The sequence below is a fragment of the Babylonia areolata genome, chromosome 32 (assembly GCF_041734735.1).
Source record: "Babylonia areolata isolate BAREFJ2019XMU chromosome 32, ASM4173473v1, whole genome shotgun sequence".
NCBI lineage: Eukaryota > Metazoa > Mollusca > Gastropoda > Neogastropoda > Buccinidae > Babylonia > Babylonia areolata.
In genome coordinates this window covers 8,191,408-8,213,095 of record NC_134907.1, presented here as the reverse complement: position 1 = coordinate 8,213,095, position 21,688 = coordinate 8,191,408, and the positions used below count along the sequence as shown (strand labels likewise).

At 47.9% G+C, this 21,688-nt stretch overlaps 1 protein-coding gene across 8 annotated transcripts in view; it reads left to right on the top strand.

Moving 5' to 3' along the window:
• Positions 1–21,688, top strand: part of LOC143276500 (CLIP-associating protein 1-A-like) — a 238,099-nt gene that overhangs the window by 67,961 nt on the left and 148,450 nt on the right. The window lies entirely within an intron of this gene.

The following is a 21,688-nucleotide window of genomic DNA, read 5'->3' as shown; positions in this document are numbered from 1 at the left end:
AAACTGAAAGATTGTTCACTGAAAGTGAGGTGTAACTGAAACAGGCGAATCGGACCTTTCCTGCTGTACTGCGTCTGTCAAATTGAAGACACAGCCCACTACCACCCCGACCCTCCTATAAATTACCGCAGCGAATATTGGGAATACGTCTAGCCTGCGCTAATTCCATACCAAGTCTTGGGGAACATTCTCAACGTTTAAGCGAAAAAGATCGCTCGTTGAATGCAGCCCCGCCCAGACAGGCACAACACTTCTGACTAAGGTTCGAGTCTTGCTGGAGTAGGTTGTATTATGAGCAGTCACTTCGGGACTCGAGACCTTACCGACAAACAAACGGAACTCCTTGGCCGTCAGCCAGACAGGCCCATAGACAACTGACTGACAAAGAAATGGATGAATGAATTGACCAACTTTAACTCATTGACTGCTGCTCTGACGAGTAGGTTCGTCATTGAAGGGGCTGCCACGTCACTGGGATGGAGACTGAAGGTTGTAAGTTATCACCCAATAATCGGACTTCATCTTGTTAAGATTGTAGTGCTTATTTGCCAGGCAGAATTAATCATAGCAAGATTAAACATAAAGAAAGTACAAACTGCCTCTCCATACGAACGGCGAAAGAGACGACGTTAACAGCGTTTCACCCCAGTTACCATCATCAAAATATTGCAAGCGGAAGGCTTTTATACTGAAGAGGTGAATGTTGACAAAGAATACCACAATTCTGACGACGGAAGCTAAAGGTTGGGTCATTCAGACACCCACTGGACATCCGATGGGTCTGTGTGGAGGAGAAGAGAGGACTGGCCGTACTGAGTGAGTTAAAGCTCAAGTCACACTGACCTCATTTCGCCAAGGTTCAGCAGTCACGGGGTTAATACCTAAGACACTATAGGCGTCTTTGTTGGTATCGAACCACTTTTTTTTTTTCTTCTCCCCATTCGTCCCCCTCCCCTCTCTACATTGTCGTTTACGTATCAGAGGGGTAATGGAAGGAGAGGAGGAGAGGCGTGTGGGAGACACGCATGACACCAAAGGACCTTTGTATTATACATAATACAATATAGGGTCTTTGATAGTAATAACACTGGTTACGAATGGAAATGTGAACCAGGATTTTTTTTATATTTTATATTTTTTATTCTTATTCTTCTGTAGAAGCGCCAACCGAGTGGTTGTGAAAGTTGTGCGACTCGTGGTATTGGTGTTAGATTATTTGTTTTGGAAAAAAAAAGAAAGAAAGAAAGAAGAAGAAGAAGAAAAAAAAGAGGAGTGGAATATTATTTAATAGCTATTGCGCTTTTCCCTTGCGTCCGCCCCCCCCTCCCCTCCACCTCCACCTCCCCCGCCCCCCTTGCTTACAAGAACCTTGACCTCAATCAATGTGGGGGAATAAAAAGGAGTCGTCTGAGAGAGCGGTTCCACAGACTTTATTATTCATGTGTTTATTCATTTATTCATTTATTTATTTATTTTTTATCTGAACTTTACTTTTACGATTTTCTTGTTTCTTAAATCTTTCCTTTCTTTCTTTCTTTCTCTCCTCCCTATTCATTTATTCATTTATTTATTTATTTTTTATCTGAACTTTACTTTTACGATTTTCTTGTTTCTTAAATCTTTCCTTTCTTTCTTTCTTTCTCTCCTCCCTTCTCCGGTTCCGGAGTTCTGATGATTTCCTTTATTTTTTTTAAATTTTGATATACGTTTCCGATTTCCTTCTTTCCGATTCTTTCTTTCTTTCCCATCTTCTCTCTTTCTTTCCCATCTTCTCTCTTTCTTTCCCATCTTCTCTCTTTCTTTCCCATCTTCTCTCCAGTTTCCCTTCTTCCTTTGGTGTACAGAGCAGACAGATTTTTTATTTATTTATTTTTTTTCTAATGTTGTTGTTGAAAATGACATGCCTTGTCTTAAAGTTCTAAAAAGTCTCTTTTTTTTTAACGATCTGTGTTGGAATGTTTTAAATCTTGGCTGTCTTTACCAGGAAAAAAAAAGAAAGAAAAAAAGCAGAGCATATTTTCTATCAGTGATTAATAACTAAAGCACAGCTGCGAAATATCTTTCCGGGGGGGAATCATTTGTATCAGTGATTATAATTAAATCATGGCGCCGGAATATTCTGTTTGGATTTAAATTGAAAAATAAACCACTGATAGTTAAAAACAAAACAAAACAAAAACAAAACAACAACAACAACAACAACAAAAACCTCAAGAGGAAGGATTTTTCCGAGCTGGACGAGAATCACGGTTCTCCTCCAAACGCTTTCATGCAAGGGGCATAAGCCGCTGCTCAGAATACCGTGCCTTTGATCCTGTTTCCCGACGCGATAGTTTCATTAAATTGTTGGGGGGCCTTTTGGGTTTTTTTTTTTTTTTAATGGTGATTATTTTTGATAAATAAAATATTTTTTTGCGATAAAACACCTGTGTGACCCAGGACGGAAATAAGAGAGAGTTGCAAGGGAGAAAAGAGGTGCAAGGAAAGAACGGTTAGGTTCAAGGGACCTAACTGCGTGTGTTGTGTGCTTTGCGATTTGTGCAGCGGCAGAGAGAGGGTGGTATGGGGGAGTGGGAAGGAGTGTGGGGTGTGGGGGTGTGGGGGGGGAGAGATAAGGTAGAGTAGAGTGGTGTGTGACTGGCTCCCTCTGTGTGCGTGCACGTGCGTGTGGTGTGCTGGTTCATAGATAAAAAAAAAGAAGAAAAGGTTACAGTGCCATTCTCTCACAATGTAATTCACGAATCGGAATGCTTGTAACATTGTGCATGTCTCTTCTGCTTTGCTTGTTTTTTTTTTTTCTTCTTCTTCCTGTTTTTTTTTTTTTTTTTTTTTTTTTTTTTTTTTTTTTTTTTTAAATCCTTCCCTTCCGGTTGCTATTGCGTCACGTGAGAGAGAGAGAGAGAGAGAGGCATGCTCCCTGTGGTGTAAAGCTAATAAGGGGAAAGAAGGAGGAGAAGGAGAAAAAGGAGGAGGAGGAGAGGAAGGAAGAGGAGTTGAATGAAGCATACTTGTGGACTTACTGCTACGTAACCGAGTCGCGCGGTTTGCACGGTTGTGTGAGGCAGGGCGATAAATGTTAACAGATGTGCTTATTTTTTTGTGTGTGTAGAGGTGGTATTGCATTAATATATGTTCTTGACTAACTCCTTTCCCGTTGCCCGCTCCCCTCCTGCCCCCACGCGCCCTCCCCCCCCCCTTCCCCGACCTCTCCGCTCTCTCCTCTGTGTGTGTCTTTGTCTCAGTATCTCTCTCCGTCTCTCTGTCTGTCTCTCTGCCTGTCTCTCTTTCTCTCTTTCTCTCTCTCTCTATATATATATGTATATATGTATCTATCTATCTATATATATATATATATATCTGTGTGTGTGTATACATGTGTACACATTCTTGCCACACACACACACACACACACACACACACACACACACACACACACACTCACTCACACTCTTACTCACTCTCTCTCTGTGTCTCTCTCTCTCTGTCTCTCTCACTCACTCATTCACTTACTCACTCAAACTCACACGCACACACAGACGCACATCCACACCCACACCCACAATAAACAAACAAACAAAAATACCGCCACCCACCCCTCCCCGCAACCTCTCCCCCGAAATGTATATATATATATGATAGTCAGTCGTGTCCGACTATGACCATCAGAACAGCAGAGGAGGCAACTGCTGTTCCGACTATTTGGGCTAGAATTTGATTATAGTGGAGAGTGTCTTGCCCAAGTACATCCCCACTCTCTCGGCCAGGAGGGTTTTAGGACATTCGGCGTTGGGATGGTTCCCAAAGACCAACTAGCCCACATGGCTGCAGCACGAAGAGCCAGTGCAATTTTGCCTCAGTCCCAGGCCCAACACTCGGCTTATATCACAGATTGACATAAGTTTACATTTGGGCCAACAGCAAAGTGAGAGCTGTATTATCAATGGTTTCTCCCCCCGGCCGAAATAGACACGGCGTTATAACTTGATTTTTGTATGCCCAGTGTCTATCAGAATGCACGCGTGTTTTTTCTTTTTCGCCCCCCCACTCCCCCCCCCCCCACCCTGCCCACATGGAAAGGTGGGTGGGAGGAAGAGAAGGGTGGGGGAGGCGGGAGTGAAGGGAAAGATGAACAAAGGAGGATAGTGGCGCGGGGGAGGGGGGGGGGAGTGAGGGCGTGGGGGTGGGGGCAGAAAGAGTGATGATAGTTACAAAGGGAAGGAACGGCTGGCTGCAGAACTGGAACCTTTGTCCCGTGGTGTGTGAAGACACTTTGTCCCGTGGTGTGTGAAGACACTTTGTCCCGTGGTGTGTAAAGACACTTTGTCCCGTGGTGTGTGAAGAACCTTTGTCCCGTGGTGTGTGAAGACACTTTGTCCCGTGGTGTGTAAAGACACTTTGTCCCGTGGTGTGTAAAGACACTTTGTCCCGTGGTGTGTGAAGAACCTTTGTCCCGTGGTGTGTGAAGAACCTTTGTCTCGTGGTGTGTGAAGAACCTTTGTCCCGTGGTGTGTGAAGAACCTTTGTCCCGTGGTGTGTGAAGACACTTTGTCCCGTGGTGTGTGAAGAACCTTTGTCCCGTGGTGTGTGAAGACACTTTGACACTTTGTCCCGTGGTGTGTGAAGAACCTTTGTCCCGTGGTGTGTGAAGACACTTTGACACTTTGTCCCGTGGTGTGTGAAGACACTTTGTCCCGTGGTGTGTGAAGACACTTTGTCCCGTGGTGTGTGAAGAACCTTTGTCCCGTGGTGTGTAAAGACACTTTGTCCCGTGGTGTGTGAAGACACTTTGTCCCGTGGTGTGTGAAGAACCTTTGTCCCGTGGTGTGTGAAGAACCTTTGTCCCGTGGTGTGTGAAGACACTTTGTCCCGTGGTGTGTGAAGACACTTTGTCCCGTGGTGTGTGAAGAACCTTTGTCCCGTGGTGTGTGAAGAACCTTTGTCCCGTGGTGTGTAAAGACACTTTGTCCCGTGGTGTGTGAAGACACTTTGTCCCGTGGTGTGTGAAGAACCTTTGTCCCGTGGTGTGTGAAGACACTTTGTCCCGTGGTGTGTAAAGACACTTTGTCCCGTGGTGTGTGAAGAACCTTTGTCCCGTGGTGTGTGAAGACACTTTGTCCCGTGGTGTGTGAAGACACTTTGTCCCGTGGTGTGTGAAGAACCTTTGTCCCGTGGTGTGTGAAGACACTTTGACACTTTGTCCCGTGGTGTGTGAAGACACTTTGACACTTTGTCCCGTGATGTGTGAAGACACTTTGACACTTTGTCCCGTGGTGTGTGAAGACACTTTGTCCCGTGGTGTGTGAAGAACCTTTGTCCCGTGGTGTGTGAAGGCACTTTGTCCCGTGGTGTGTGAAGACACTTTGTCCCGTGGTGTGTGAAGAACCTTTGTCCCGTGGTGTGTGAAGAACCTTTGTCCCGTGGTGTGTGAAGACACTTTGACACTTTGTCCCGTGGTGTGTGAAGAACCTTTGTCCCGTGGTGTGTGAAGAACCTTTGTCCCGTGGTGTGTGAAGACACTTTGTCCCGTGGTGTGTGAAGAACCTTTGTCCCGTGGTGTGTGAAGACACTTTGTCCCGTGGTGTGTGAAGACACTTTGTCCCGTGGTGTGTGAAGAACCTTTGTCCCGTGGTGTGTGAAGACACTTTGACACTTTGTCCCGTGGTGTGTGAAGACACTTTGACACTTTGTCCCGTGATGTGTGAAGACACTTTGACACTTTGTCCCGTGGTGTGTGAAGACACTTTGTCCCGTGGTGTGTGAAGAACCTTTGTCCCGTGGTGTGTGAAGAACCTTTGTCCCGTGGTGTGTGAAGAACCTTTGTCCCGTGGTGTGTGAAGACACTTTGACACTTTGTCCCGTGGTGTGTGAAGAACCTTTGTCCCGTGGTGTGTGAAGACACTTTGACACTTTGTCCCGTGGTGTGTGAAGACACTTTGTCCCGTGGTGTGTGAAGAACCTTTGTCCCGTGGTGTGTGAAGACACTTTGTCCCGTGGTGTGTGAAGAACCTTTGTCCCGTGGTGTGTGAAGAACCTTTGTCCCGTGGTGTGTGAAGACACTTTGTCCCGTGGTGTGTGAAGAACCTTTGTCCCGTGGTGTGTGAAGAACCTTTGTCCCGTGGTGTGTGAAGACACTTTGTCCCGTGGTGTGTGAAGAACCTTTGTCCCGTGGTGTGTGAAGACACTTTGTCCCGTGGTGTGTAAAGACACTTTGTCCCGTGGTGTGTGAAGAACCTTTGTCCCGTGGTGTGTGAAGAACCTTTGTCCCGTGGTGTGTGAAGACACTTTGTCCCGTGGTGTGTGAAGACACTTTGTCCCGTGGTGTGTGAAGAACCTTTGTCCCGTGGTGTGTGAAGACACTTTGACACTTTGTCCCGTGGTGTGTGAAGACACTTTGACACTTTGTCCCGTGATGTGTGAAGACACTTTGACACTTTGTCCCGTGGTGTGTGAAGACACTTTGTCCCGTGGTGTGTGAAGAACCTTTGTCCCGTGGTGTGTGAAGGCACTTTGTCCCGTGGTGTGTGAAGACACTTTGTCCCGTGGTGTGTGAAGAACCTTTGTCCCGTGGTGTGTGAAGAACCTTTGTCCCGTGGTGTGTGAAGACACTTTGACACTTTGTCCCGTGGTGTGTGAAGAACCTTTGTCCCGTGGTGTGTGAAGAACCTTTGTCCCGTGGTGTGTGAAGACACTTTGTCCCGTGGTGTGTGAAGAACCTTTGTCCCGTGGTGTGTGAAGGCACTTTGTCCCGTGGTGTGTGAAGACACTTTGTCCCGTGGTGTGTGAAGAACCTTTGTCCCGTGGTGTGTGAAGAACCTTTGTCCCGTGGTGTGTGAAGACACTTTGACACTTTGTCCCGTGGTGTGTGAAGAACCTTTGTCCCGTGGTGTGTGAAGACACTTTGACACTTTGTCCCGTGGTGTGTGAAGATACTTTGTCCCGTGGTGTGTGAAGAACCTTTGTCCCGTGGTGTGTGAAGACACTTTGTCCCGTGGTGTGTGAAGACACTTTGTCCCGTGGTGTGTGAAGACACTTTGTCCCGTGGTGTGTGAAGACATTGTGCTCTCTGCCTCCCCCCGTCTGCCGTCTTGTCAAATGACACGAATGCTGTACAGATCGATAGGTGTGTCCCGTTCTCACACACATACACACACACGCACACACAGACACACACACACACACACACACACACACACACTTATCAAATCTCTCTCTCGCTCTCTCTCGCTCTCTCTCCGTCTCTCTCTCACCAACTGTCTGTCTCTCTCCACACACACACACACACACACACACACACACACACACACCCAAATATGTCTCTCTCTCTCGTTCTCTCTCTCTCTCTCTCACCAGATGTCTTTCTACACACACACACACACACACACACACACACACACACACACACACACACACATATATATATATTTGGAGTGTGTGTGTGTGTGTGTGTGTGTATCCCTCCCTCTCTCTCTCTCCCTCTCTCTCACCAACTGTCTCTCCAGCCGATTCTCTCTCTCTCTGACTCTGTGTGTGTGTGTGTGTGTGTGTGTGAGAGAGAGAGAGAGAGAGAGAGAGAGAGAGCAAGAGCAGCAGCAGCACCTGCCGTAGGGTGTAAAGGTCTCAGCATGCAGTCCTGACCCAACAGTTGTTCAATAGGTCTGTCAGGTATAACTCACGAAGGGCCTTTTTCTTTCTCTCTCTCTTTCTTTCTTCCTTTCTTTGCTTCTGCCTCTTTCTTTTTTTTTCTGTCGGTCTTTCCTTTTCTTTCTTTTCTTGTTTCATTCTTTCTTCTTTGTTTCTTTCTTTCATTCCTTGTTTCACTCTCTTTCTTTCTTTCTTTCTTTCTTTCTTTCTGTCTTTCTGTCTGTCTTTCATTCCTTGTCTTTCTTACCTTGTTTCATTAATTAATTCTTTCTTTCCTTCTTTCTTTGTCTCTGTCTTTCCATTCTTCTTTCTTTCGTATCTTTCTTTCTCTTCCCCGTGTGTGTGTGTGTGTGTGTGTGTGTGTGTGTGTGTGTGTGTGTGTGTGTGTGTGCGTGCGCGTGCGTCGAAGAAATAACGGATGTTTTGAGAAATTCCTTTAAAAAGTAAGGTGAAGACAAAATATTTGATTAGACTCTTTATTTTTTGTGTCAGTGAGGTTTCAAAATTTTCACGTGTGCTTTCGCCTAGCCAAACACTTTGTGGGTTTGGTGTGGATGATGACAGTGAGTGTGTGTGTGTGGGGCGGTTGGGGAATGGGGGTGGGGGGGGGGGGGGTTGGAAAGTGGAGATTACTCACGAAGTTTGGCCTTGAACTTGCAGAAGAATGTTGAACACGACAAAAAAAGCCCTGTCACTGAGTCTGGAATGCAAACAAACACAAGCGTGCAGACACGCGCGTGCGCATTCACGTATCCGCACGCACACACACACACACACACACACACACACACACACACACACACACACACACCTTCCCCCCCCCCTCCCCCTTGGCACGCGTGCACGCACTTGCCGACTTTTTAATTTTTTTAAAATTTTTTTTAGTATCATTCTTTTAACTTTCCGTCTATGCATCAAGCACACAAAGACTGTGGATTGGGTGGGTGCTGTTGGGCGCGTTTCCGTCCCCCCCCCCCCTCTCTCTCTCTCTCTGTCTGTCTGTCTCTGTCTCTGTCTGTCTCTGTCTCTCTCTCTCTCTGTGTCTGTGTCTCTCTCTCTGTGTTTCTCTTCTGTCTGTATGTCTCTTTGTCTTCCTTTCTCACTCCCTGTCTCACTGTCTGTGCATACCTCCCTCCCCCTCCTCATCTGCGCGCGGTGAGAGAGAGAGAGAGAGAGAGAGAGAGAGAGAGAGAGAGAGAGAGAGTGTGTGTGTGTGTATGAAAACAACAACACGAGAAACGGTCGCTAGTAAGGTGACCCCCCTTTATTCTAATTTAGTTGTTTTTTTTCCAATCCAAATCATGACGCTGGCAGTGACCACAGGTTCAGTTTGTTGTGTGATTTGCCTGGTATGGCTGAGCACGACTCTGGAAGCAGCCTATCTGTCCCTGCAAACCCCCCCCCCCCCTCCCCCACACACACACACGCACAGTGATACAGACAGACAAGACGACAGACAGGCAAACAGACCGACACTTGCGCAAAGCTGGTAAAAATGTCTGGATATTCACAGACACACTGCTTTATTCCCATGAGGACGCAAGTGGCTGTTTCGTTTCGTTTGTCTGTGTCTGTGTCTGTGTCTACACCGTTGTGTGTTTGCGTCAGTGTGTGTTTGTGTGCGTACGTAGGTACACTTACATCGGATTTCGTGTGTGTGTGTGTGTGTGTGTGTGTTGGGGGGGGGGGGGGGATGAGAGAAAATGGGGATTGGTTGTGAGCTGTGAGAACACAGAGAATGTACCCTGGGAAAAGAGGGGAATAAATTAATTTAATGTCATTGATGATTGGTTGGGAGCAGTGAAATCAGAGAGAATGTACCCAGGGAAAGGGGGGGGGGGGTGGGGTGGCAGATTAATGTCATTGATGATTGACTGGGAGCAGTGAAATCAGTTAGAATGTAGCCAGGGAAAGTGGGGGGGGGGGAATAGATTAATGTCAGTGGTGATTGGTTGGGAGCAGTGAAATCAGAGAGAATGTACCCAGGGAAAGGGGGGAATAAATTAATGTCATTGATGATTGGTTGGGAGCAGTGAAATCAGAGAGAATGTACCCAGGGAAAGGGGGTGGGGATAGATTAATGTCGATTGATGATTGGGTTGGGAGCAGTGACAACATAGAGAATGTACCCAGGGAAAGGGGGGGGGATAAATTAATGTCATTGATGATTGGTTGGGAGCAATGACAACATAGAGATTGTACCCAGGGAAAAGGGGGGAATAAATTAATGTCATTGATGATTGGTTGGGAGCAGTGAAATCAGAGAGAATGTACCCAGGGAAAGGGGGGGGGGGGGGGATAAATTAATGTCATTGATGATTGGTTGGGAGCAGTGAAATCAGAGAGAATGTACCCAGGGAAAGGGGGGAATAAATTAATGTCATTGATGATTGGTTGGGAGCAGTGAAATCAGTTAGAATGTACCCAGGGAAAGGGGGGCGGGGATAGATTAATGTCATTGATGATTGGTTGAGAGCAGTGAAATCAGAATATACCCAGGGAAAGGGAGCAATAGATTAATGTCAGAGGTGATAGGTAGGGAGCAGTGAAAGCAGAGAGAGTGCATTATGCTATTCAGCTCAGCGGAGTGTGCCCAGGGACAGGAGGGAATAGACTGATTTTAGTGATGATGTGCGGGGTGTGGAATGGACTGATTTTAGTGATGATGTGCGGGGTGTGGAATGGACTGATTTTAGTGATGATGTGCGGGGTGTGGAATAGACTGATTTTAGTGATGATGTGCGGGGTGTGGAAAAGACTGATTTTAGTGATGATGTGCGGGGTGTGGAATGGACTGATTTTAGTGATGATGTGCGGGGTGTGGAATGGACTGATTTTAGTGATGATGTGCGGGGTGTGGAATGGACTGATTTTAGTGATGATGTGCGGGGTGTGGAAAAGACTGATTTTAGTGATGATGTGCGGGGTGTGGAATAGACTGATTTTAGTGATGATGTGCGGGGTGTGGAAAAGACTGATTTTAGTGATGATGTGCGGGGTGTGGAATAGACTGATTTTAGTGATGATGTGCGGGGTGTGGAATGGACTGATTTTAGTGATGATGTGCGGGGTGTGGAATAGACTGATTTTAGTGATGATGTGCGGGGTGTGGAATAGACTGATTTTAGTGATGATGTGCGGGGTGTGGAAAAGACTGATTTTAGTGATGATGTGCGGGGTGTGGAATAGACTGATTTTAGTGATGATGTGCGGGGTGTGGAATGGACTGATTTTAGTGATGATGTGCGGGGTGTGGAATAGACTGATTTTAGTGATGATGTGCGGGGTGTGGAATAGACTGATTTTAGTGATGATGTGCGGGGTGTGGAATGGACTGATTTTAGTGATGATGTGCGGGGTGTGGAATAGACTGATTTTTGTGATGATGTACGGGGTGTGGAAAAGACTGATTTTAGTGATGATGTGCGGGGTGTGGAATGGACTGATTTTAGTGATGATGTGCGGGGTGTGGAATAGACTGATTTTAGTGATGATGTGCGGGGTGTGGAATGGACTGATTTTAGTGATGATGTGCGGGGTGTGGAATGGACTGATTTTAGTGATGATGTGCGGGGTGTGGAATGGACTGATTTTAGTGATGATGTGCGGGGTGTGGAATGGACTGATTTTAGTGATGATGTGCGGGGTGTGGAAAACACTGATTTTAGTGATGATGTGCGGGGTGTGGAGGAGGCATTTTCGGGGGAGACGGGATGGGTGGGGTGGGGTGGTCGCTGAGGAATAGAAGGAGAAAGCCAGACCAGGAGATAGTTCTGTCATTATCTGTCTGTGTATCTATCTATCTATCTCTCTATCTGTCTATGTCTATACTAGATTATTTTATAATATTTTTTTTGCTGTGATGTTATTATCTATCTATCTATCTATCTATCTATCTATCTATCTGTCTGTCTGCCTGTCTGTCTCTCTGTCTGTCTGTCTGTCTATCTATCTTATCTGTAATGGATTAGTTCATTCTGCTGTTTGGGCTGGGATCTTCTTGTCTGTCCGCCCATCCATCCACCCCCATCCCCCACCCCATCCACCCCTGCATCCATCCATCCATCTATCTATCTGTCTGTCTGCCTGCCTGCCAATCTATCTGTCTGTCCTGGATTTTTCCTCTTCTATTTTTTCGGTTGTGATCTTTTTTTTTTTTTTTTTTTTTTTTTTTTTTTTTTTTTTTTTTTTTAAGTGATCAAAGCCCACGAAGAAGAGAGAGAAGAGTGTAGACAAGAGATGTACAGGGGTGGGGGTGGAGTTGGGGGGGGGGGGACATGTGGAGTTGGAGGGTGTGGGGGTGAGAGGAGAAAAAGTGCTCCCAAGGAAGTAAAGGGAGGTGCAGATGCAGACGGGGCAGCACAGTCTTCTTCCACTGCTTGTTCACACACACACACACACACACACACACACACACACACACACACACACTTCGTGTGCCTGGTGTGGTGCCTGTCTCGGGTCGGTGAGTGTTGGCGTGTATGTGGCGGATGGAGAGAGAGAGAGAGAGAGAGGTACGGGTGGGTGAGTCATTCATTCCACGGTTGAAGTGTTTCTCTCTCTCTCTCTCTCTCTGCCTCTCCCCCTCTTCCTTCCATCCCTCTTCCATCCCTCCTTACCTCTATCTCTCTTCCTCCCTCCCACCTCCCTCTCTCCATCCCTCCCTCTCTCACACACACTCTCTCTCTCCCTCCATCCCTCCCTCTCTCACTGTATGTCTCTCTCTCCCTCTCTCCCTCCCTCCCTCCCTCCCCACCTCTGTCTGTCTGTCTCTCTCTGTGTGTCTCTCTGTCTCCATCTGTCTGTCTGTCTGTCTCTCTCTCTGTGCGTGTGCGTGTGTGTGCATGCGTGTGTGTGACGGTACATGTATGTAAAGTGTGAGGGGTGTGTGTGTGTGTTTGTGCCGTGAAGTGGAAGAGAGAGAGAGAGACAGACAGACAGACAGAGACAGAGAATGAAAATGAAGTGAATGGAACACAAGTGAACTGAAGAGTGTCCCAGGTGAAGGCAGATATCTGCACACAGCCTGGAACACCTGAAAGCGCTTCACAATAACATCCTTCTCTTGTTACGGGGCCATGGCCTTTTTTCCCCCCTCCTCTTCCTCCTCCTCCCCCTCCTCCTCCACCCTCCTCCTCCTTCTTCTTCTTCCTCCCCTCCCCCTCCTTCTCCGCCTCCTACTTATTCTTATTCTTCTTTTCATCCTCATCCTCCTCCTGCTCCCCCTCCTGCTTCTTTTCTCCCCCCCCCCTCCTCCTTCTCCCCCTCCTCCTCCTTCTTCTCTCCCTCCTCCTCCTTCCCCCCCCCCCTCATTCTTCTTCCCCCTCCTCCTCCTCCTGCTTCTTCTTATTCTTCTCTTCCTCATCCTCCTCCTCCTCCCCCTCTCCCCCTTCTGCTTCTTCTTCTTCTTTAAATTAAAAAAAAAAGAAAAAAAAAGTATACTGCAACGTTCTTGAACTCCACCCCCACCCTCCATGTCTCTCACATCCTTCACCCCTGCTCCTACCATCTCTTCCTTCAGTATTATTATTAGTTTGTTGTTGTGTTTTGTGTAGCATTTCATCCCCCTCGTTTCACGCTTCCGGAAGATCTGTCCACTCCGTGCCCCCCCTCGCGGTGTTCATGGTTTCCACGTATAGTAGGTTTACAGAATAGAAGCTGTGCCTGCACTTTTGTACTGTACATCGGGACTCTGGGAATGGAGGGAGATGGGGGGAGAGAGGTTGAGGGAAGGAGGGAGGGGGATGGAGGGGGAGATATATATATATATATATATTATGTATAGTGGAGATGGGAGAGAGAGGTTGGGGAGGGAGGGAGGGAGAGAGAGAGAGGGGTGAGGGTGGTAGAGCGAGAGAGGGGAGGGAGGGAGAGGGAGGGAGGGGGCGGGGAGATATTGAGTGCAGTAACGTTTCAGAAAGGTAGGTGGGGAGGGAGCAGTAACGTTTCAGAAAAGTGGGCAAGGAGAGAGAGAGACAGACAGGCAGACAGACAGACAGACAGACAGAACAGTAACCTTTCAGAAAAAAAATGAGGAGTTCAAAGAGGGAGAGAGAAAGAGAGAGTTGCAGTCACGCTACAGAAAGGTATACAGTGAAAGTGCCAAGTACCTTGCATCGGTGCTGGAGGTTGGGAGGGTGGCTTCAGTGCTGCAGTGTTGTGGGAGGTACTAACTCTTTGACTCTTGTCACTGTTTCTTCTTCTTCTTTCCTCTTTGACTTCTTCCCCTACTTCTACCGTCCGCACCATCTGTGCTTTTCCGTTGTATGGTCTTTCTGCTCTGATTGCTTCACCAGCAGAGAGGGAAGACTGAAAGAGGTGAGTGGATGGGGTGGGGGGTGGAGTTGGTTGGTTGAAGGGAAGGGAGAGGGAGGAATGGGGAGAGAAAAGTGTGTGTGTGGGGGGGGGGGGGGATTGGGGGGGGGGGGGAGGGTGGAGTGTTAGGAAGGTGGGGAGGGAGGGTGTGGATGAAGGGAGAGTGGGAGGGAGATTTGAAATTTTTTTTTTTTCTCACCGTTGTCATTGCTTGAGAGAGATTGAGTGAGAGAGAGAGAGAGAGAGAGAGAGAGAGAGAGAGAGAGAGAAAACACGAACAGCATTGTGGGGATGTGTGTGTGTGTGTGTGTGTATAAACCGGTCTTCCAATCACCACCATAAACACACTGCCCGTTGTTGCACTATGCAACACACACACGCGCGCGCGCATATACAGAGAGAGACAGACAGACAGACATAAGGAGAGACAGATAAGCAGGAAGGCAGAGAAAGAGAGAGAGAGAGAGAGGGGTGGAGGGTGGAGTGGGGGGACAAGAAGACCGAACGCTAATTGTACAGCTGATCAAGTCTGGAATGAAGAGTGTGAAAAGCATCCGGTAGTTCAGTAAAGAGGGGGGGTGTTGGGGTCGATGGGTCGGGTATGGATGGGTAGACTGAGGAGGGAGAAGGAGTAGAAGAACAGGAAGAAAAATAACCAAGAAGAACTGAAGAGCGACACCTCAGACCGGTCCAGCGCTAATTGTAAAGCTGATAATTATCAGTGTGGAATGAAAACCAGAAAAGGGAGAAAAAACAAAACCAAAAAATAACAACACAAAATTGTATAGGGAGGGAGGGAAGAGAGAGAGAGAGAGGGGGGGGAAGGGGGAGTGGAGGGGGGGGGGGATACCTCACGGAGGGGGAAGACAGATCTGTTTGTGTTTATATACTTGGCTGCGAGCTCTGTGTGTGTGTGTGTGTGTGTCTGTGTGTGTCTGTGTGTGTGTGTGAGAGAGAGAGAGAGAGAGAGAGAGAGAGAGAGAGAGAGAGAAGGGCAAGCAGAGACAGGCTGGTTCTTTGTTCTTATATATATACAAGGTGAACGCTGAACATCGAAGGCTTAGGTGATGTGCAGGATGGGTTTCAGAGTCATGTCAAAGAGCCTCCAAAAGAGCCTTTGTTTGGTACAGGCTCTTCGGTTGCGTGGTTGGCATTAGCAACACACACACACACACACACACGCGCGCACACGCGCAAGCACGCACGCACGCACGCACGCACACAGACACAGACAGACAGACACACACACACAAACACACACACACACACACACACACACACAGAGAGAAAAGCAACAGTTAAACTTGGTTTAAATGGAGGACGGAATCGAGTCATATATTTGAGAAAGAGGGAGAGAGTGTGTAAGATATTTTAGAGAGAGGGATGGAGTCAACTGAGAGAGAGAGAGAGAGACAGAGGGAGGAGGGGGGGGGGGCAGAGGAGGGAGGCAACATTTAACCTCAGTTTAGAGAGGTGGATAGAGTCAGATATTTGAGAAAGAAGGAGAGCAAGATATTTTAGGGAGAGGGGTGGAATCAAAAGAGAGAGAGAGGAGAGAGAGAGAGAGTGTGTGTGTGTGAGAGAGAGAGTGTGTGTGTGTGTGAGAGAGAGAGAGAGAGAGAGAGAGAGAGAGAGAGCAGTTAACGTTGTTTTGAGGAGAGAGAGAGAGAGAGAGAGAGAGAGAGAGAAAAAGTGATTCGTCAGATTTGCGTGTGAACTGCAGAGGTGACGCAATATGACCGACAGAGATGACTGTATAGCAAGAAGTCAAATCACAGTACAGTATTCCGTGACGTCGGTTAAAAATTTTTTTCTCCACATCATCACTGGCAAGCCGAAGTAAAGTAAACGGAAGGGGAATAGAAGTTCCACCAGACAAAGAGAGTGGAGAAGAGCTTCCGAGTTGATCATGAGTCAGGGGGCTTTCCCCGTACTGCACACAACAGGCCACGTCACCGCAATGTTATTTTTACCTCACGCCAGTCTGACCCCTCCTTCCCTTTTTTTTTTTTTCCTTTCTTTTTCACAACTCACCTGTGCTTTCTCTGCGGCGCGCGCGCGCGCGCACACACACACACAGTCACACACACACACACACACACGGTACACAATATCTAAGCATGCGCAAGCACACACACACACACACACACACACACACACACACACACACACACACACACACACACACACACTAACTCTCTCACTTCTCCCCCTCTCTCACTCTCTTTCATACATGCCTGTTCACTGGGAGTGTACCTCCATCTACCCCCATCCCTCCCCCTCTCCCACCACTCCTCCTTCCCCTTGCAGCCTCTCCTCTCTGGCAGCAGCAGGAGCGTCAGTAGCAGTAGCAGCAGCAGCAGCAGCCGGCGTCGGCGTGTCGTCTCGCCTTTCTTTGTTTCGCATGCTTCTTGCGTTTCACCTGCATGTGTACTGACTGTGCCTGTGGGAGTGTGGCGAGTCTGGCACTGCTGGCCTCACATCATCATCATCATCACAGCTAAACGTCAGCAAGCGTGGTGAGTGCCGTGCCCGGCCCTGGGACTTGTGACGAGACGAGGCGTCGTTGTAGACGTCGTTGTTGTTGTGGTGGTTGTTGTTGTTGTGGGTTGTTGGTTGTGTTCGTGGTGGGAGAGAAGGAGAGGACTCTGCGAGTGCCACGCGTTTTCTTGGAGGACTACGTTTTATATCTAGCATCACTCAAGACGACTCTGTGAGTGCCACACTTTTTTCTGGAGGACTCTGTTTTATATCTGGCATCACTCACGTTCAGAGCACTCCAGTTGTGCCAGAAGTTACTTGTTGCTGTAGTAGTAGATTTTTTTTCTTCTTCTCCAGTTGACATAATTACTCAGTGTTGTGCTGTGCCGACCGCGGGCTGTGATGAGAGTGTTAGAGGAGGTGTTCTTTGGGTTTTGTTTTGTTGTTGTCGTCGTTGTTGTGTCTGTGTCTGTGGTGGGAATAGAGAAAGACTTTCTCCGGTGCCACAGGTTTTCTCCGGAAGGGTTGTGTGTGAGTGTGAATGTCTGCCTTCCCGTAGTTCAGGCTGTGCTGGGCGCTATTAGGGAAGGGGTGGGGGGGGGGGTGGGGGGGACTTCAGTGCACTTTAAAAAAAAGAAAAGAAAAAGGCTTGTTGCAGGGGCAAAGTTTTATTGTTGACTTTTTACTTATTTTTTTGCTCTTGGTTGTGTGCGGAAGAGAGGGACTTTGTCCAGTACATCGCGTTTTCCAGGACCGGTGTCTGTGTGTGAGAGTCTGGTGAAATCCCGGATCAGTTCCCAGCTGTGTTAGGCTGTGAGAGAAAGAGAGGGGTGGAGGGGGCGGGGTGGGGTGGTGGGGGTTAAGGAAAATACTTTTATTGCCAAAAGTTGTTGCAGGGGGGGGCAAAGGGCAAAGTTTTCCTGTTGACATTTTGTTTGTTGTGTTCGTGGTGTGTGTGAGAGTGGAGGAGAGGACTTTCTTCCAGTGCTATACACGTTGAACGGTTTTCCATGAGGAGGGAGGGGGGGGGGGGGGGTGTATGAGTGTCTGTGGAATCCCGGAGAGCAGTCACGAGTTCAGGCTGTGATGGGGCTGGTGGTGTGATGCCAGAACTTGTTGCTGGGGGAAAAAAAAAGTGTTCCTGTTGACATGTGCCTGCGCCCAGTGTTATGTGTGTTGGGGAGGTTGTGTTGTGCGTGAACGTGTTGCTGCTGCTGCTGCTGCTCTTCCTCTGCTTCTTCTTCTTCTTCTCCTCCTCCTCCTTCTTCTTCATCAGACACCTCCCATTCCCCCTCCTCCCTCCCTCCCCATCCTCCTCCTCCTCCTTTACAGTAGGCCATGTGAGAAGAGTCGTCATGCATCGGGGCACCATAGAGAACTGTTCACGGGATTCCAACTCCAGGTCTGGCGGTTTATTAGTTGTGTGTCAGGCTCTGCATACAGACAAAGCGATAATGTGTGAGCGTGTGTCTTGTGGTATAGAATAGAGGGAGGGAGGGAGGGGATGGGCTGTTAGCTTGGGGCCTGGGGTGCGGAGTGAGTGGTTAGGGAGGGAGGGAGGGAGGGAGTAGTACCGGTACCAAAGAGTCTGCAGGAGGGGGAGGGGGGGAGGCGGCGAAGAGATCGTTTCGGTGGTGAGAAACAAACCAACAGGGAAACAAAACAGCAGTTGATCCGAGAACCGCTGCACTTATTGCCCTGTGTGTGTGTGTGTGTGTGTGTGTAGTTCCCGGTACGTGCGTGTGCAGCACACGTTGCTGCCTGTGCTCTTTCTGTGACTGTTGGCGGTAGAGCACAGCACTGCCTTTCGCTTTCTCCCAACCGCTGTGCGTCGTCATAGACACCAGAATTAGAATAAGAGATGTTAGTAGTGTCTATGTGTGCGTGTGTGTGTGTGTGCCCGTGTTGCCGGTATTCACGTCAGTTGCGATTCGTACCCGGAAAATCTTCGCCGTGTTGCTGCTGATCATAATAGTTTGTGATTCGTACCCGGAAATCTTCCCAAGTCTTTCCCCGGTTGTGTGGCTGTGGACAGGATATTATTTCAGTTCACAGTGGGGGTGGGGGGTGGGGGGTAGGATGTGGGAAGATGTGTGTGTTGGGGGTGGGGGTTGTTCACCATCACTGGATCCCTGCAGACCATCTGTTATTATTGTTCGGTTCAGTTGTTGCGATCAGATTTGTGTGTGTGTGTGTGTGTGTGTGTGTTTAACTGTAGGCATCTTGTTTTTGTCCAACTGGGTTGATCGTCAGTTTTGAAAGAACTTGATTGGTCGTTTAGATATAGATATATCATATTCCATCCATTGGTATGAGAGAGAGAGAGAGAGAGAGAGAGAGAGAGAGAGAGAGAGAGAGAGAGAGAGAGAGCATGAACAAGTATTTTCCCCATTCATTCCATGAAATTGTTGCCTTTCATGTCCACTGATGGTTATCAGTTTTTGAAACAATGTAGAACAGATAGAGAGGAAACGCAATGTCATTCACTTTGAACTGCTGTATAAATAGTTTCTTCGCACAGTACCGGCACAGGGGGAGTAGATGGAGTGGTCTGGGCTCTTTGGTACCAGTACTGACCGTGCTGTCTTCAAGTTCCACAGCTTCAGAAGAGGACTCTCCCTCCCTCCCTCTCCCCCCCCCCCCTCTCCCAGCGTGCATGCGTGCGTGCGTGTCTGTGTATACTATATGTCTTTGTGTGTGTGTGTGTGTGTGTGCGTGCGCGCGCGCATTCATCCAAGGCCAGCATCAAGAAACACAAAGAAAGCAGCCAGAAGCCCATGTGGCGTGGTGTGTGGTGTGATCATTGTAGGCAGTGTGTTATTCCGGGCTGGGGGTGAAAGACTGGGGCTATAGTCGTGTGTGAGTGTGCAGCACATGTCTGTAAAATGCCACACTGTCTTCCGTGAGAGAGAGGTACTTTCCTCCAAGACTTTACACCTGCCTGGAGGTGCTGAACGGACATTTGTCTTCTGGGTAGTCCTGTCTCTCACGCACGCAGTTTCAGTTTCAGTTTCACTTTCTCAAGGAGGCGTCACTGCGTTCGGACAAATCCATACACGCTACACCACATCTGTTGAGCAGATGCCTGACCAGCAGCATAACCCAACGCGCTTAGTCAGGCCTTGAGTGCATGCTTACATATTTGTGTACCTATGAAAGTGGATTTCATTTTACGTAATTTCGCCAGAGGACAACACTCTCGTTGCCATGGGTTCTTTTTCAGTGCGCCAAGTGCGTGCTGCACACGGGACCTCGGTTTATCGTCTCATCCGAAAGACTAGACGCTCTGTTTGATTTTCCAGTCAAACTTAGGAGAAAGGGCGAGAGCGGGATTCGAACCCACACCCTCACGGACTCTCTGTATTGGCAGCTGAGCGTCTTAACCATTCTGCCACCTTCCTCCCTTCCTTCCTTCCTCACGCACGCAGTCGTGCACTAGTGTGTTGCGCATGTCTGTAAAATATCACAGTCTTCTTCCCCATAGGTGAGGTTCTTTCCTCCCAAGACTTTCAGCCTGAGTGGAGGTGTCGGAAAGACATTTGTCTATTGGGTCGTCTTGTCTCTCACGCACGCGGTCGTGTATGAGAGTGAGCAGCACATGTCTGTAGAATGCCACGCTGTCGTCTTCTATGAGAGAGGTTCCTCCAAGACTCTCACCCTGACTGGAGGTGCTGAAAGGACATTTGTCTGTTGGGTTGTCCTGTCTCTCACGCACGCAGTCGTGTATGTGTATGATGTAGCACATGTTTGTAAATGTCACACTGTCTCCTTCCGTGAGAGATGTTCGTTCAAGACTTTACGCCTGCCTGGAGGTGCTGAACGGACATTTGTCCTTTTGGTTGTCCTTTCTCCCTCTCTCGTGCATACTGTTTGTATTGTCGTGTCTAATTTGTTCCGTCACAGGGGTTAGATTCTTCTTCAGACGAACGCAACTCTGAAATCAGACTGAAGGACTATTTTGAAGGTGGTGAATTGTAAAGTTTTGTTATTTTATATTTATGCTAAGAACCCCAACCTTTGACTCACAACCCACAGATCTGGAGGAATCTGGCGAACAGTTCTTTTTGTTTGGCATCCCAGTGACTCTTCACAGAGTTTGGGGAGAAGGAGAAGAATTAAATAGATAGCTGTGGATGTAAGTGGAGCGATTTCAGACTGAATAAAGAAAAAGAAGGAAAAGAAACAGCAACAAAACGGAACATCTCAATCTCACTTGTGCAGCTTGAGAGTGTCTGTGCTGGATTCCGGATGTACACAGGCGATTTGTTCTTTGGATGTTCCGGATGCTATATATGTGATGATACATCCTGTGATTTGGAAATATATTCATGTGATTTATTTATTCTTCGTGGATTAAAATGTGATATTTCTGACGTCAGCCTGCAGCAAACAACCGTCTTTGGTAGAGAATTGATCATCTCTTGGAGATGAAATTGAACACTTGCAGCAGCAACATTAGCAGTCAGTGTGGTTTGATGGCTCTGAGAACAAGCGGTGTATAGGTTTGGGGATTTGTTTGGATTTGTTACGCCCCAGTAACACCAACAACACATAGTACACACGAACAACTCATACAACGCACCACCCCCAGAAAAGAAAAGAGAAAAAAAAGGTTGTGTTAGAAAAGTAACCACTTTTCCCGATACTGTGTGAAAAAAGTGTAAAGGACGCAGGGTGCGTGAAGTGAGTGAAGACTTAAGTTGGTGTGTGAGGAGCAAAGCTAAGTGTTGTCTGACTTTGTCTTCCCTGTTTGGACACTGTGATCGATCTGTTGCACTAGTGTGGTGCAGACAGACCCCATTGCTGTGTGTGGAGGTGTGTTGATCAATTGATGATTATCATTTGTGCTGATTGGTGGTGAGATCGTTCACTACACTGATAATTGGAGATACCCTGGAGGCTGACTTCTTTGGAGGTGTGAATGAATGAGACCCTGCTCTACTGATCAGTAGCTATACTATACCTGGCGGCTGATTGGCTGGGAGGTGTGAGCAAGATCCTTGTGCTTCGATTAGTGAACTGAGGCTGATAACTTGGAGAAGCGATCGAGATCTCTAGGCACTGGTTAGTGGGGATTCCTTGAGGGTGAGTGTTGGGTGTGTGTGTGTGTGTGTGTGCACCCACATAACTGACATAACTCAACAGTGGGGAATTTCCAGGCAGTGTTGAACCACTTGGTTCCTAATTAACTGATCAAAGAGAGAGGGGGATCCGTGGACACCCAGTTAAACTCCTTATCTTCAGAGAGAGA